This window comes from Odocoileus virginianus, chromosome 27 (genome assembly GCF_023699985.2).
Source record: "Odocoileus virginianus isolate 20LAN1187 ecotype Illinois chromosome 27, Ovbor_1.2, whole genome shotgun sequence".
NCBI lineage: Eukaryota > Metazoa > Chordata > Mammalia > Artiodactyla > Cervidae > Odocoileus > Odocoileus virginianus.
Window position 1 is genome coordinate 2,322,927 of NC_069700.1, and position 17,200 is coordinate 2,340,126.

The window sequence follows — 17,200 nt, forward strand, 5'->3', positions numbered from 1 at the left end:
ACTGATGAGTTTACACATCATGGCCTTGCCTCTGAGGCAGTCCACGTTTTGGTATATGCTTAGTGGTCATGTATGGATGTGAGAGTTGGACTGTGAAGAAAGCTGAGTGCTGAAAAATTGATGCTTTTGAACTGTGGTGTTGGAGAAGACTCTTGAGAGTCCCTTGGACTGCAAGGAGATGCAACCAGTCCATCCTAAAGATCAGTCCTGGGTGTCCATTGGAAGGACTGATGCTGAAGCTGAAACTCCAGTACTCTGGCCACCTCTTGTGAAGAGTTGACTCATTGGAAAAAACCCTGATGCTGGGAGTGATTGGGGGCAGGAGGAAAAGGGGATGACAGAGGATGAGCTGGCTGGATGGCATCACTGACTCAATGGGCATGAATTTGGGTGGACTCCGGGAGTTGGTGATGGACAGGGAGGCCTGGTGTGCTGCAGTTCACGGGGTCACAAAGAGTTGGACACGACTGAGCGACTGGACTGAACTGAACTGAAGTGAATGTTGAAAAGTATCCCCTCGCAGCAGGCAGCTCTTCTGTGCTCCAAATCAGCCGTCTATGAAGGACGAGAAACCCTGAATCCGAAGCCCTCTCGGCCAAGGTTGTCTGAGCCCTTTCCCCCGGCCCCTCCCGGCTCTGTATCTCGTCCTCCTTGGCCTCTGGAATCTGAGAAACGAAGAGCCACAGGCAGGGACAGGACCTAAAGGAAACGATCAGGTTCAGGGAAGAAAAGCAAGGACTGAGAAGGTGCCTGAGAACCGAGAGGCCGGCCCCCTCCATGAGCAGAGGTGGTCAAAGGCACGAGGGCAGGAGTTCAAGGTCGCTGCTAGAGCCACACCGTCTCTTGGGGCCAAGCACGTGCTTGGCAGGGCCTCCCCGCCCACGTGGTGGGCCCTGGCTCACTGTTCCTCTCCACTGTGATGTGGTGTGATGCGGTGCTCAGGTTCATCCGACATCTGCAATCTAGACCCAGAACTCACACAGTGAAAGGAAGGCCAGAACTAGGAAAACACAATGAAAATTACTCAGTGGGACTCTCAGCATAAAGACTCCTCCCAAACAAGTGCATTGACATTTCCAGGACATCAGCCCTCACTTTTACTGCTTTTCTGGCTCAGAACGGCATGTGCAGCACCCACGGGCGGCATCCCGAAAAGCCAGACTACACCGATTGCAAAAGAGAAGTCATGCTGAGTGATAAAGGAGGCAGAGAGGGCAAAGAGCAGTCCAGCACTTTAAAAGCAGGAAAACAAACCTCTGCTCCCACCCCCCTGCCGCCATCTCTAAATTTCCTTAGTGAAATGACGTTGGAATTCGGGTTAAAGAAAACCACTCGAGTTCTTCCTCTTGTTCAGTTCATTTGCTGCCTGGGACCATATCTGTAGTTTCTATCTAATCTGCATGGGGATAAGAGAATCAAAGGGAATTTAAGGTCTGTGTTAAAGTAACTGGAGTTACGTAGGAAGCTGGACTTCATTCCTACAAAATAATATACCTATGCTATTTTCTCTAATTTTTTTTTTTTTTTGGGCTACATTGTTGTCTAATGAAAAAATTCCCTTTGGAAAAATTAGAAGAAAGAAACCCCAATGCTTTGGAAAATAAGGTGGCATGAGAAAGAGCATCAGGAGGGGGGAGGGTAGCAGGTGAGTCGGTGTGGGAGCCAGGCTCTCTCGCACCAGATGCGGCGTCTGGGGGAAAAGAGGTGCCCAGGGATTCCTGGGCCTCACTTCAATAAATCTCATGATTTCCGCCATCAGCTTGGGGACTTGTAATGTTGTTCTACTCTCAGATAAAAATTTTCCTTAATTGGCTTCAGTTAAGGAAAAATATTGGTGGAGGTGGGCTCATTAATAAACCAGAAAGCAATGTGACAAAGACATTTCACCAAAATGCGGAATGATCCTAATTTGTGACTTCTTCCTCAGAAGCCGATATCCACCAAATAAAATCCCCTTTTCCTGTCTCTCCTGATCTAAACAGCTCAGGAGAACAGGTCCCATCCTTTCACGGTTGCTCTCCATGACTCACGCACCAGTCCACTCTGTGCCCAAGCCTAAGTTTTCACGAGTGTCAGGTAGAATCCAAAAGAATCCACCTCTTTCCCCTCCTCACTAGGTTGTATGTGTATAGGCGAGGAGTCTCCAGCTGATCTCATGGACGTGGTTCCACCAACACAGTGTCACAATCTAAGGCTGACAGTAAGAATCTTTCTGCAAAATATCAAGAAAATAGCGTGCACCTACACACACACACACACACACACACACACACACCACCTTAAACTATCAGACTGTTCCTAGCAAGTTTTCTACTTCAGAGAAACACATATATATATTTGTATATTTGTCTAGGTACAATGATGATTATTATATTTATAGATCACATTGCTATAATTATCATATATTGTTATTAAATATATATTATATATGTATTCCCTTCTCCATTCCCTTCTTCAGGGGATCTTCCCAACCCAGGAATCAAACCTAGATCTCCTGCGTTGCAGGCAGATTCTTTACTGTCTGAGCCACCTTGGAAGCCCATATACATGTTTAATTATTTGGGATGGCTGATTTAGAATATGTAAATGAGGAAATATGGATTCTCAGCCGACATGGGTAATAAGGAATCTTTTGATTTGCCTACTTCCCTACCCCAATAAAGCAGAGGCAGGGATGGTATAATAATTGCTCGTATTTACTGAGCACTTGTCGTATGCCAAATTCCCAATGGATGACTTCATTCAGGTCTCACAGTAATCCCAGGAGGTAGGTGCCATTATTATTCCCATTTTACAGATGACCAACTGAGACTAAGAGCATCGAGGCAGTGGTGGTCCTCTTGGGAGACCACGTTCTCCACTTCTGATTTGCCCACGTCCCTGCTGAGCAGAGGGACAGAGTCCAGGATAGAAGTCAAGAGCGTGCCCTGGCCTCAAATTCTGCTTCTTTTTTCTTTTTTTAATTTATTTATTTTTAATTGGAGGATAATTGCTTTACAGTATTGGGTTGGTCTCTGCCTGACAGCATATTAAAAAGCAGAGACATGACTTTGCAGACAAAGGTCTGTCTAATCAAAGCTATGGTTTTTCCAGCTTTCTTTATGGTCCAACTCTCACATCCATGAAAGCTGAGCCCCAAAGAACTGATGCTTTTGAACTGTAGTGTTGGAGAAGACTCTTGAGAGTCTCTTGGACAGCAAGGAGATCAAACCAGTCAATCCTAAAGGAAATCAGTCCTGAATATTCATTGGAGGGACTGATGCTGAAGCTGAAGCTCCAATACTCTGGCCACCTGATGGGAAGAACTGACTCCTTGTAAAAGACCCTGATGCTGGGAAAGATTGAGGGCAAAAGGAGAAGGGACGACAGAGGATGAGTTGGCTGGATGGCATCACTGACTCATAGACATCAGTTTGAGCAAGCTCTGGGAGCTGGTGATGGCCAGGGAGGCCTGGCGTGCTGCAGTCCCTGGGGTTGCAAAGAGTCGGACAGGACTGAGCAACTGAACTGAAGCGCCATACATCAGCATGAATCGACCAGAGGCAAACACGTGTGCGCTCCCCCTGGAACCTCCGTCCCTTCTCCCACCAGAGTCCTGCCTCTGTGCCTGCTCCCACCTTGTTCTAAGACACTGAGTAAAATGGCAGAAGATCTGAAGATGTTTGGCCAAACAATGTTCTACCACCGTTTTCTCCTCTTCCATTCTGATTTTCCAGAAACCTCTGACTTCCCGGACTCTTATGAACTGCTGGGGAAGGAAAACAGGCAGTCTGCACAAAGGAACATTACAAAGTAGAAAGGGCTGTGTCAGAGGCTGGCCACCCATCAGAAAGTGAAGTCAAGGAAATTCTCCAGTGGTCCAGTGGTTAGGACTCTGCACGTTCACTACCAAGGGCCCAGGTTTGATCCCTGGTTGGGGAATTAGGATCCCTGAGGTTTAGCAAAAAAAAGAAAAGTGAAATCAAGGTTGTGAAGCTTTTCAGAGAAGCTGAGCAGTAGGACTGGGGGTATAAGAGGGCCAAGGTGATTTCCAGCTCCGCCAGCCGTGACGGCAGCCGGCCCTGTGCTATGTAAACGGAGGTGGCTATTAAGTGCACAAGCTCGTGCATGACAGGTTGACCTATACAGTCTGTTAACATTTCTTCAGCGCCCAATGTGTACGAGGCTCAGCCCTAAACATCACTCACCTCAGCTCTGTCTCCCAGGAGCTGGTGATCTGAGGACATGTGGGACAAATAATCGTGAAAGTGTTAGTGTTAGTCTGTCTGATTCTTTGGAACTCCATGGAATTTAGCCTACCAGGCTCCTCTGTCCATAGGATTCTCCAGGCAAGAACACTGGAGTGGGTTTCCATTTCTTTCTCCAGAGGATCTTCCCAACCTGGGGATCAAACCTGGATCTCAGGCATTGCAGGCAGATTCTTTACTGTCTGAGCTGCCAGGAATTCCAAAATATACATCAGAGAATAAAAACAAGAACCAGCTGTTATTAAAAGCTGGGGGTGGAGAGGAGAGAAAGCAACGACAGAGGCGGGTGGAGTTAGCCCAGGAATCCGACGGCCCGGGGGCAGCAGGGGCAGAGCTCCCGGGACAGGGCGGCCCTCGGACTCCGTCACACACACCTCTGAGAGATGAAGGCCCGGTTCCACCTCTGCTGTGCGTTTTCTGCTCTCCCAGGGGATCTCAGCCTTCCTCCAGCTGGAGGCAGTAACGCGGTACGGGGTGAATCTGGGGAGAATCTGGCTGAATCCGTGGATGGGAGAGTCTTGTCTCAGTGCGTTGATTCCAAACCCTTTCATGTATTCAAAAATCGGTCCACATTATATGATGATCTTTTCCTTGTATCTTGTTAGTTTCACCTTTTCTATGTCACATTCAGTGCTCCCATTTCATTTAGTTTGTTTTCCAATTTTTCCATCTTTTTTTTTTTTTTATGTTCTTTCTCAAACATTTATCAAGTGTAGTAGAAAAGATTTTGTATCCATAGGTATATATAGTATGTATAATACATATATTTTAGAAAACTTATGAACTTTTGCCTAACTAAAAAATTTGACATTTTTGCTTCTACTTGTTTAACTTAGTATGAATAGAATGTTAGATTTCTAATCTTAAAAAATAGATATGCAACAAGCAACAAAGGTTTACTGTATAGCACGGGGGACTATAATCGATATCTTGTAATAACCTATAATGGAAATAATCTGAAAAATAATACATGTGTAGAGGTACAACTGAATCACCCTGCTGTGGACCTGAAACATTGTAAGTCAGCTACACATCAGTCAAATTATATATTAAGGAAAAAATAGATAAAATCTTAGAATGAGAAAAGAATATGCAAAAAAAAAACAATAAAGACCCAAAGGACTGCCCTATATAGTGATTTAAGTCATCTCTTTACTGCATGCCTCCTCATTAAAGAGGATGCCCATACCCTTCCCTTCTGGGTGTATATTTCCGCCTAGCTTTTCTGACATAAATACAACTGCTTCTGGTTGTGCTCTCCCAAATGTCATGCGCTGTCTCTGGTAATAAACTTTGTACCTGTTTTTACAGTCAGAAATAATAATAATAAGCCCCCAAATTCTTTGATATTCTTCACTTCCAAGAGATGAGGCTAATTTCCCTCCCATCACAGGCGACTCTATTGAGTCACTTCTGATGTCAGCAGCGTGGCCAGTGTGGCTGAAATCGCGGTCCCTCTGAGATTAGGACACACACAGCTCTTTCTCCTGCATCGCTCCCGCTGGAGAAATCCCGCCCCGTCACAGGCTCTCAGACAGGCATACGGAGGAGCTTCTGGGACGGGTCCAGGGCGCACCAGAGGCCTCCTGCAGACAGCCGCAAGAGGGATCCATCCTGGAGGAAGAGCTCCAGCCTCGTCAGGTCTTCAGATGAGCGGGGACGCCTTGGCTTCAGCCTCTCAGGGGACCCACCCGGCAGGGCTGCGCCCCAATTCCTGACCCGCAAAACCTGTAACATAATAAATGTTCATTGTCTTAAGCTGGTAAGTTGCGGGGTCATTTGTTACATAGCAATAGATAGCTGAATCAGGCCTCTCCCCTAGCACTGGCAAAGGTCCGGAGATACCTGGAGATACGATAGTTTGGAAGACAGTTCTCTGCCTGCCCTCATAGGGCGCAGTCTAATGAGCAGCACAGACGAAAAAACAACTAGTAGAGAGGGAATCATGTCTGATAGAATGAGGCACCAGTGAGGGGGAGGAACAGGGGAGCAGAGGAGGCCCACCCAGCCCGTTCTAGGGGGTCCAAGCCAAGTGGCAACCAGGCTGCACGTCTATAAGAGACAAGCAGGAAGTATCCAGGTGTGTGAGCGGGCAGGGGCTGCTGTTACAAAGGACACAGATGCGGAGGGGGGTCTTAAACAACAGAAATTTACTATTCATCAGGTCTGGAGGCTGGAAGCCTAAGACCAAGGTGTCCCCAGAGGGGGTTCCTTCTGAGGCAGTGGTGGAAGGACCCGCTCCAGGCTCCTCTCCTTAGCTTATGGACGACATCTCCTCCTTGGGTTCCTCTCCTGTCTTCTCTATGTGCATCTCTGTGTGCACATTTCCCCCTCTTGTAAGGTCACAAGTCATGCTGGATTTGCTGTGGTTGAGCCACTCAGTCCTGTCCGACTCTTTTGTGACCCCGTGGATGGTAGCTTGCCAAGTTCCTCTGTCCACGGGATTTCCCAGGCAAGAATGCTGGAGTGGGCTGCCATTTCCTCCTCAGGGGATCTTCCCAACCCAGGGAGCGAACCCACATCTCCTGCACTGGTAGCTGGATTCTTTAAAACTGAGTCACCAGGGAAGTCCCAGAGTGCATTAGGGCCCACCCAAATGACCTCACTTTAGCGTGATTACCTCTGTAAAGATCCGATCTCCAATCAGGTCAGACTCTGAGGTACTGGGGGGTAGCACTTCAACATACGGATGGGGTAGGGGGTGTGGGGGGATGGAGGACACAGTTGGACCCCTAACACCAGGTGGAGCCGTATGAGGAAAGGAAGAACAGTCCAGGCACATGGATCGGCACATACAAAAGACTGCAGGCAAGATGGAGCCCGTTAAACTGGACCATTATGACTGTGAAGTGAGGGGAAACAGCAAAAGCTGGGGCCAGGCCACATAGGGTCTTTCCAGCGCTGTCCAAGCATTCACCTTCGGTCCAGAGAGCGTACCAGCCACTGGAGGGCCTTAAGAAGGGGAGTCGCACCATGAGATTTACATTTTGGAAAGTTGACTCCAGCTGCCCGACTGAGCATCGGTTGGCAGGAACAGGGGTTCACAAAGGAAAACCACTAGCCCCTGAGCCAGCAGATGCCAATGGCACATGAGCCAATGGGACGGTGATGGGACGGTGAAAAGGAGACGGCTGGAGGAAGGGGAAGCAGCAACGGAACCTGTTGAAGGGAGAGCTGTTGTGGGAGAGGAAGAGGGAAGAGTCAAAGATGCTGCCGCGCCCCCTGGCTCAGACTGAAGCATGGCCAGTGGCGGCCTTCCCAGAGGAGGATGCAAGAAGAAGGCTCGGGATGCCGAGGACAAGCGTGGTGTTGGGCCTTCTGAGCCGGAAGTCACTGGGAACCACACAGACTGGATGGGTAGCTGTTCCACGCCTTAGGAAAAAAAAAGATCCAGTCCGCAGATAGAGACCTGCAGCCGTTTCCGCCAAGCTGGTCACTGAGGCCCCGGGAAATGAACGAGCTCTGAAACCCACAGTGTCTGAACCAGAGAGTATGTCTTCGGACAGCACCTGCACTAAAGAGGCAAGCAAACTGCCTGGAGAGAGGGGGAGAGGATGGGGAAAATAGAGAGAAGAGATTCATTCTGAAGACAGCATCAGCAGCCAATTACGCTGCGGGTCAAATAAGAACTGGGACGTGTCCTTGAACACAGCAGAAGGACAGGGCTGATGACCTTGGCAAGCACATCCGAGTCAGGCATGCTCGTCTGGGGTCTGCATACCCAGTCATCTTCATCATCTTAGGTACTGCATTGGACAACAAGTACGTTCAGGTTTTTTGGTAAGATGGTATGGCATACCGGAAAGAACTTTGTGGCCAACCCAAGATTTTTTTCTTTATAAATAGACAAAGGGGGAGCACTCAGCCACTGGTATCACCCCAGAAGTCCCTTTCTAAGCAAGTTCCCCCTTACTGGATTGGCTGAAAGGTCTGAAGTTTCCCTAAGATCGACAAGAGCTCCCTGAGACACTGCTGAGCTGGGACGGTCCCAGAGGGGCCAGTTCTGAAGACACCGATGTGCTGCGAAGCACAACACCCGCCCAGAACACCGGGAGACGGCGGGGGGTGGGCTTCATCTGCATGCTGCCCCGGGCGCAGGCAGGCTCCCGTCCCGAAGGACCCCCTGCAAGCTTCCCTTTCTCTGCGCCACACGTCCTCATCCTCGCACCTAAGGCTGAAATCAGCTAGTGACCCTGCGCTCAGAACTGAGCCTCCTGGGTCTCTGCTCCTTTCTTCCGAAAAATTAGGATGAGGTTGCAACTCCGCATGAAGGGCAGAGTCGGGATTAGATGAGATTACATAGCACAGTGCTTGGCACACAGTAAGAGCCCAGGGAAAGTTTTTTTGTTTATAATTTTTTAAAAAATATATTGAGTTATTAATTTGGCTGCACCGGGTCTTCACTGCGGCATGCTGGATCTTGAGTTGCTGTATGTGGGCTCTAGTTCCCTGACCAGGGTTCAAATGCAGGCCCTCTGCTTTGGGAGTGTGGAGTCTTAGCCATTGGCCTGCCGGGGAAGTCCTGAAATATTTCTGTTATAATAAATAATGATATCATGCTATCGATATGATGAATATTATGACTACGATGAATATCAGTAGAATATTAGAACACTATTAATGGCATTAGGATCTAGCACGAATCATCTTTTTCCTCGCGCTGTCACTTGGGAGTCTGTGTGTCCTTCTCAACCCAGCCCGTCACTTCCTGCAGCCTCAAGCCCACTGCCCCGCCCCCAGCCCAGCTCTCAGAGAGCCCAGTTCAGTCTTAATTCCCCTCCCAGGCCCAGCGTCTGGGGTGCCTGGCACATGGTGGTAAGTAAATAAAGCTTGTGGAATGAGTTAATAAAGCCCAAGTGTATCTACCAAGGCGTGCTTATGAGAGCAGGGAAACACTGGCCCCAGGAATGGGAAGAGCCATCTGTGACAAACCGCGGAAAGGCTGAAAAGACCCGAGCTCTGCGCCCTGTGCTGGATGGCAGGCTTGGAGAGCCACCCTTCAGTGAAGTTCAGAAAACAGCACAGCCTCAGAGCTGCCGTCCGCACAGCAGGAAGAAGAGATAAGAGCCCTGTGCGCTTTGTCGGGCTTTCCCCTTGCAGGGGAACTCCCTGCAGAGGCACCAAAACCAGTAACAGACAAAGGCGCGTCTCCCGGCCAGTGCTGCAGGCTGCAAACTGCCATCACCTCTGTCGTCGGGAGGGACACAGGGCGAGGTGCTGGGGACCAGTGACAATGTGGGAATGAAAGTCGCTCAGCCCAAGTCCGACTCTTTGCGATCCCATGGGCTATACATACAGTCAACGGAATTCTCTAGGCTCGAATACTGGAGTGGGTAGCTTTTCCCTTCTCCAGGGGATCTTCCCAGCCCAGGAATCGAACCCAGGTATCCTGCATTGCGGGCAGATTCTTTACCAGCTTAGCCACAAGGGAAGTCGAAGAATACTGGAGTGGGTAGCCTATCCCTTCTCCAGCGGATCTTCCCAACCCAGGAATCCAATGGGGGTCTCCTGCATTGCAGGCGGATTCTTTACCAACTGATCTCTCAGGGAAGCCCACAATTTGTGACTACCACCCAATAAAGAGGGGCTTCCCAGGTGGCACGAATGGTAAAGAATTCACCTGCAATGCAGGAGACACAAGAGTCGTGGATTCGATTCCTGGGTCGGGAAGATCCCCTGGAGAAGGAAATGGCAACCCACTCCAGCATTCTTGCCTGGAAAATTCCATGGACAGAGGAGCATGGTGGCTATAGTTCATGGGGGTCACACAGGGTCAGACACGACTGAGCATACTGCAACAAATCACCCAACAAACAAACCCCCAACCTAATCCAGCAAAACACACCAAATTCCGCCACATTTCAGACCCAGCAGGAGACAAAACACAGACCCCCCTGGAGAGGAAGTGATGTATGCACTATAGCCAAAGAGTGAAGTCAGCACTCTGAAAGGGGAAAAGAAAATCAAGTGCAAAGGGCCAGCCAGATTTCTTAAAAGAACCTGGAGGGTTGTGCCTGAATGAGGTGCGCTTAGCAGCCTCCCAGCCGTTTCCTCCAAAACCTCTCTCGCCTATACTTATGGGCCAGCAGGATTCTGGAAAGAGCAAAGGGACATTGCAGTCTCCTTCCCTTTAGCAACAGCGCTTCCGGCAGAGGGCATGACTGGAGGTCGGGGGGAGGAGGAGGGGGAGGGGACGTCACGGAGCAGAGAGGTGGACTGCCAGGAAGATGACCCCAGACTGAGTGCCATTTACCCAGTGAACGCCTAGAACAGACCATAAAGATGTCACCTTCCAGGTAGTGATGCTCTGTGGCTCTAGGACCTCTTGATCCCAGTTATCGCCAAGAAGCATAAACATGAATTAGGTGCTCCCAATGCCCCTGGGGGAATTCCACTTCCACCCTTCATTTAACCGAGAAACTGAGGTACAGAGAAATGAAGGAAATGGCCTCAGAGATACCAGAGTGAGTCAGCAGCGGGACCAGGAAGCCCGGGCTGTGACTCCCTGCTTCCTGGTTTCCTCTATAAATATGAGAGCACGTTCTCACCCACAGGCAGGTTCCAGGAGCGCCGGCGAGGAGATTCAGGTCTTTCTGGGGGGAGGGGCAAGATACCTGACCTCAGGCCCCCAGGTCTAAAGTTTCTTTTGAGATAGGGCGTCCCCCTTCCTTCAGCACAGCGTGGAAAACCAATGTGCTGAGATGCCCCGACTCCCTGCTCCTTAAATGAGCGTGCCACCCCCATCACTATGCTAAAGCAGGGTTTGCACAAATCAGCCACACTCTGTCCCCAGAGCCCAGGAACCCGACCGTGCCCCTGTGTGCCAGCAGCTTCTGTGCGCTGTGCTTTGTAAAACGCTGGCACGCGCTTCAGAAGAGAACTGTGTCTTTAACGGCCACCAGAAGGCTTGTTTGGGGATCTGTCCCTCTAAAGCAAAAAAGGAGAAGAAAGAATAAGCGAGGGGTGGCTGCAAACTGCTTATTATCAGCTTCCGAAGCTGAGTGGAAGTTTAACCAACTTCAAGGAAAGTACACACAGTTCTGAGCCCCGAACTGTTTGAGGACTTTCCACTTTTTTTTTTCAGGCGCTGGAGCTGGATTCTAGAGCAAAGGGCAGCAGTGATTATTCTAGAAGTTATGTCATAAATGGTGTAACATTACCTCTGCCCACTGGGATCTTATCGGCCATATGCGTCGGCTCTATTTTGAGACCCATTGGAGCCTGCTACTTCGGACATGGGTAGTGTTAACAAGTCAACACACGGTTGACAAGGGTTGAACCTGCCTCCTCCCGGCAAGAGCAATAGTCAGATCAGACTCTCAGCACCTGAACTAGCGGATTGAAATGCTGCTTTTGCTTTAACATGAAATATACCAGCACAGTGTAAAATGCAACTGTAAACCAAGTCCAGGGGGAGAAAAAACACAGACACATTTCTGACTTCAATCTCTTTGGTATTCGAGCAAGAGGACAAACAGTATTAAAAACTCTGAGCTCCTTCCACAGGGCAGAGCTGGGAGCTGGAATCCCAGGCAGGCGGGCAGGTGTATCAGGCCCCGGGGGGTGCAAGACCCCCGCTCACTGTCTTAGTCTCCTGTATGGGAGACCATGGCCTGGCCCTTGGCCACTGGCAGGCAGCCAGTTCTCAGGGCCTGACTTGATGCCATATTCTCAGCTATTTCCATAAAGGATGCAGCCATTCAGCTGGTTGAGGGATGCTAGCAGCTTTGAAAGTCAGGGTTCTGGTCTTTTCATTGTCCAGTGCCTCCACCCCACCCCACCCAACGTCCAGGGCCCGTGCAGAGCCTGCTACCTGACACTTAGCACTTGCTCTCTGCAAGGCCGCCTCACTGCTTCCTCGGACCTAGAAACCACTGTTTCTGGTCTTGCTAAGACACGCCCCTTCCTCCCAACTCCCAGATGTGAGTGGCTTCCTCTTCTTTCTGTACCAAAGGAGTGGTGACAATGTATACAGCGCATTGTTGTTGTCTGGTCCTTAGGTCATGTTTGACTGTTTATAACCCCATGGACTGTAGCCCACAGGCTCTTCTGTCCACTGGATTTCCTGGGCAAGAATACTGGAATGGGTTGCCATGTCCTTCTCTAATACAGTGCATGGGAGACATTATAGATGCCAGCTCATTCTCCTGCCTACAAAGGGTTTTTGTCTTTCTAGTACAAAAACTGTAGTGTTGAAGACTATTGAGAGGATTTTAGACTATAAGGAGATCAAACCAGTCCATCCTAGAGGAAATCAACCCTGACTACTCATTGGAAGGACTGATGCTGAAGCTGAAGCTCCAATACTTTGGCCACCTGATGCAAAGAGCTGACTCATTGGAAAAGACCCTGATGCTGGGAAAGATTGAGGGCAGGAGGAGAAGCAGAGGACAGAGGTTGAGATGGTTAGTAGCACCACCAACTCAATGGACATGAATTTGTGCAAACTCTGGGAGATAGTGGAGGACAGGAAAGCCTAGCGTGCTACAGTCCATGGGGTTGCAGAGTCAGACACAACCTAGCAGCTGAATAACAACAACAGTACAAGAAGGGGAAGAGTTTTTTTCTGGCAGACAATCCTATTGGATTTAAAGTAGGGGTGGTTAGAAAGGTTTCATCTCCATCCATCTCAAAATTAGAGGTGCACTGAAAAAGACCCAGGTCCTCTGCTGATGGTAAAACAGCATGGGGTCCCGAGAAGAGTTTAGAAGGTGAGAGAGTGAGTTCCATATCCAGACACCCAAGAGAGCCTTGGGACAAAGCACAGCCAGGAAGATGGCCCATTTTTAGGCACCATATGTGCTTCCATGGACCATTACTGTTAATAGCTGTGTCAATTCTCCCAATTAACTTCTACTTAGACAAATAATAATCTCCCCTTCTTTAGGAAATTGAGGGCTCATTTGCCTCAAAAATAATTTCCCTCTCCCTTAAGATAGTAAGACCTAAATAAGTCTTTCAAAATCTCCCCCCTTTTAAGTCACTATTTCTAGAAGTGAAAAGTTAGAAAAGCCAGAATAATCAGGTTAAGTCACAACTAGCCCAGAGCCATCTGTGTGTAGAATGTGGGGATGATCTGGGTAACAGTTAAGCCACTTACCAACCCACTATTCTCTGGGAAGGGATGAAGGAAGAAGTGACTAATGATGGATGGTCCAAGGAAACAGCTGTCGTTATTCTGGTTCAGTTTACAGCAATTCTTGCCCTTCTGAAGATAAGAAGAGGCGGGTGCTCAAGGCTTTAGACCGGAGAGCTGGTAAGGAGGCCCCACGTGAGTTTCAACTCCTCCCTGAGAAGAAAGTGAGTCATCTGAGCTGTTTAAGGGTTTGGAGTCACAGAGCAAGGTTCAAATCTTAATTCTGTCACTTAGATAAATCACTTACCTCTTTCAGTGTCAAATTCCTCATCTGCAAAATGGAAAAATAAGAATATTTGCTGGTAGGATTGTTGTGAAAATTACCATAACAGGCCGGGTGCAGCATAAGGGCTTAGGAAGTGGCAAATAATCATGGGAGAATAAATGAAATGAAGAGGATTTGCTAATAAATAAGACTCTTCCAGCTAATCTCACCTCCAATTATGATTGGGGAGCTCGGGGTATCATCCTTCGTCCTGGAACCCCACTCAGCAACGATGCCATCTGCTTGCTTGTTGTAATAATCCAAGAATTAAAAGGAAAGAAAGAAAGAGGAAGGGAGGGAGAGAAAGAGGGAGGGAGGACGGGAAAGTGATAAACAGCAAGTGAAGAAGTGTAGTGTTAGCTGTTCAGTCGTGTCCGACTCTTTGAGACCCATGGACTGTAGCCCACCAGGTTCCTCTGTCCATGGGATTCTCCAGGCAAGGATACTGGAGTGGGCTGCCATTCCCTTCTCCAGGGGATCTTCCTGACCCAGGAACTGAAACTGAGTCTCCTGCATTGCAAGCGAATTCTTTACCACCTGAGCCACCAGGGAAGTCCAAGTAAAGAAGTGCAGATAATAAAATTTTACTCTGTATTAAGAACCTTCCAAGACACTCTGGACAATATTTGTGTTTCTGACTGTCTCCATGCTTATAAAGAGTTCCTCTAGAGAGCCATACCCTGGAGAATTCAGATCCAGGAGGGCGCGCAGACTGTGAAACCGTTCTTTGGCTTCGGACACTAAAGTGAGTCTCAGGTAGGTATAAAAAGTGGCAAGGACGGTATGCCTAGAACTTCCAGTTCTGATGCCAACGGATGAAACCACTCAGATCAGTGCACTGACTTATCCTCAACACCATTTCCTCTCTCGTGTCATATACTATATAATTCAACGACAACGAAAGCGTACTATGTGTTGCGTAGAAAAAGGCTAGAGAGGGAATTTGCTTTACAAAACTGACAAAGAGCCTCTCACCCAGAGAGCTGGTTCTTGTTTCTGCTGCTGTTGCTGCTGTTAAGTCACTTCAGTCGTGTCCGACTCTGTGCGACCCCACAGACGGCAGCCCACCAGGCTCCGCCGCCCCTGGGATTCCCCAGGCAAGAACACTGGAGTGGGTTGCCATTTACTTCTCCAATGCATGAAAGTGGAAAGTAAAAGTGAAGTCGTTCAGTTGTGTCCGACTCCTAGCAACCCCGTGGACTGAAGCCTACCAGGCTCCTCCATCCAAGGGATTTTCCAGGCAAGAGTACTGGGGTGGGTTGCCATTGCCTTCTCTGGGTTCTTCTTTCTAGTCTCCTTCCAAATATAAGACAGTTGTTTTAGTTTTAGTACTCAGTAGTTTAAAGATACATAAGAACAAAGTCATACTTTATATTCAGGAAAACTTTAAATTTGCAGTTTATTAGTTAATGACAAACATGTGCTTTGGCCACCTGATGCCAAAACCTGACTCATTGGAAAAGACCTTGATGTTTGGAAAGATGGAAGGCAAACGGAGAAGGGGGCGGCAGAGGATGAGATGGTTGGATAGCATCACTGACTCAATGGACATGAATTTGAGCAAACTCTTGGAGATGATGGACAGAGGAGGCTGGTGTTCTGCAGTCCATAGGGTTGCAAAGCATCGGACACAAGTTAGCGACTGAACAACTTTTCAATGTCGATCATTTTCTTAGTCTATGGAGATCACCTGATGTACATAAAGCAGCCCTTGCAATAACTCAGTGTCCCTGTGGGCATTTTCAGCCATCAGTTGGGGAACACTGATTTAGAGCAGAAAGCAGGATGGGATGCTCAACACGTCCTTAGAGTGTTTTCCGTCATTCAAACAAGACAAATACTCCAAATTAAAAAAATGTTTTTAAATAATGACTTAAGCAAGGTGAAATGAAACTACTTTCCCCTAAACCTCTGAGCCCAGGAAGACAGTCTCGTTCTGAAATTAGTTTCATTTCTTTGTGCTTGGAAATTCTACCCACGTTAGAGTTTTTTAGCTCTCTACAAAATAAGAAGCATTGCCAATAAAATATTCATTGAATGATAGTAATCTTGCCTCCGTGGCATCCACCCCTTTAAATTCACCACATTCGTTGTGTTGTCTTTGTGATATTCTGGTAATTTTCAGATAATAGGTAATATTCAACCTTATTGAATAGAATGGGAAAAAAGCCCAAAGTCACTCAATATAGAACACAAACTGTACTACCACATGTGTTTTAAATATATTATGCACACAATTAAGAATACAGTATTGTAAACCAGCTCTATAAATCTTATAATAAAACAGTAACACACCAATGCTTCTTAGCCACAAAGAAGCCCTTAATAATACTGTAGATTCCATGATGATATGGCTTTGGGACTGACCTCATACTCCCTGGGAAGAACGTCAACCAGCTGAGATATATCAGAGCACATCACCCTCTGAGGACCTAAAATGAAAAGGAAAAACGTCTTCTTGCAACGCAGAAGCAGCTCAGTGTGTGCCCAGTTTCAGCATTTCTGAAAATCCTTCGGATTTTTACTACCGTTTAAAAATGCTAAGAAAATTTGATTTTCTGACAGGGCTTCAGGCCTTGTTCTATGAAGAACACAACTGAGATCCTTTGCCTTTCAACTTCAGGCCTAAACTAATCAGAAAAATAAATCTTTTGTAAATTGTAAGGTGCTAGCCTATGCAAATGCCAGCAATTAAAATTAGCATCATACTTCTCCCTAACCTTGATTCCATTGTTAGGAAAATAACTTCATGAAGCTTAAAAGAAGGCATTTCAACTTTAGGAAGAGATATTTTTTTCTTGAGAGTGCAGGTTGGTGGGGGTGTGGGGTGGACTAATAAATTTTTCTTTTATGGAGATTCAGAAAAGTCTTTTTATTTTGGAAAATTTGGAAGACACACATAAGTGGCATTTCTCCCACATCCATTTATCACATATCATATGTGGCATAAATGCTCACATATCTATTTCCCAGTTTCAGCACATGATTTAGAGTTTTCATTTTCTCTCCTCCCCTACTCCCGCCCAAAACTGGATTATTTTAATCCTAGACATTATATAATTCCAGTGCAAACATTTTACTATATACACCTAAGACATGAGAACTCCTTTTTTGAAATAACACAATCACAAATCCACTCATGGTTAAACAAGTAACAATAATCCTTTAATAGTCTTTAATATGTAGTTAGCCAGTGTTCAAATTTCCCCAAATGTCCCATATTAACTTTTTATCAGATACATCTTCAACTTTTAAGGATGGTGGCTGTTTTTAAGGAACTCACATAGCTGAAATCCCCTTGCAGTTCCGCTTAGAAATATTTCTTTAAATAAGTGCTTAGTCATGGGGTATTTTATCACAGATTCCACAATCACCCTGGGCCTTTATTGAGATGGGCCTACACATCGTTGGACGGTAGAGACAGGCTCCACTAAGACTTCTCTTACCACTTCTTACTGTAGGGCAGCACTTTATAGTGCAAAGAGCTGGAAGTCAGGAAACCTTGATTCTAATCTTAATTCGGTCATTACATAACTGTACAACATTGAGCAA

The 17,200-nt window shown here is 47.4% G+C and overlaps 1 long non-coding RNA gene across 3 annotated transcripts; it reads right to left on the reverse strand.

The window, feature by feature from the left end:
* Positions 1-5,379: 5,379 nt before the first annotated feature.
* Positions 5,380-14,754, reverse strand: LOC139031594 (uncharacterized). 3 transcript variants are annotated; one of them, XR_011484093.1, is made up of 4 exons: positions 13,819-14,754; positions 13,631-13,654; positions 13,348-13,536; positions 5,380-5,975 (listed from the first exon to the last, which is right to left on the reverse strand). It is a non-coding gene; the product is annotated as an uncharacterized lncRNA (long non-coding RNA). The 3 variants fall into 3 exon arrangements; XR_011484092.1 differs by having other exon boundaries at positions 13,631-14,754; XR_011484091.1 differs by having other exon boundaries at positions 13,348-14,754.
* Between the last annotated feature and the right edge of the window lie 2,446 nt (positions 14,755-17,200).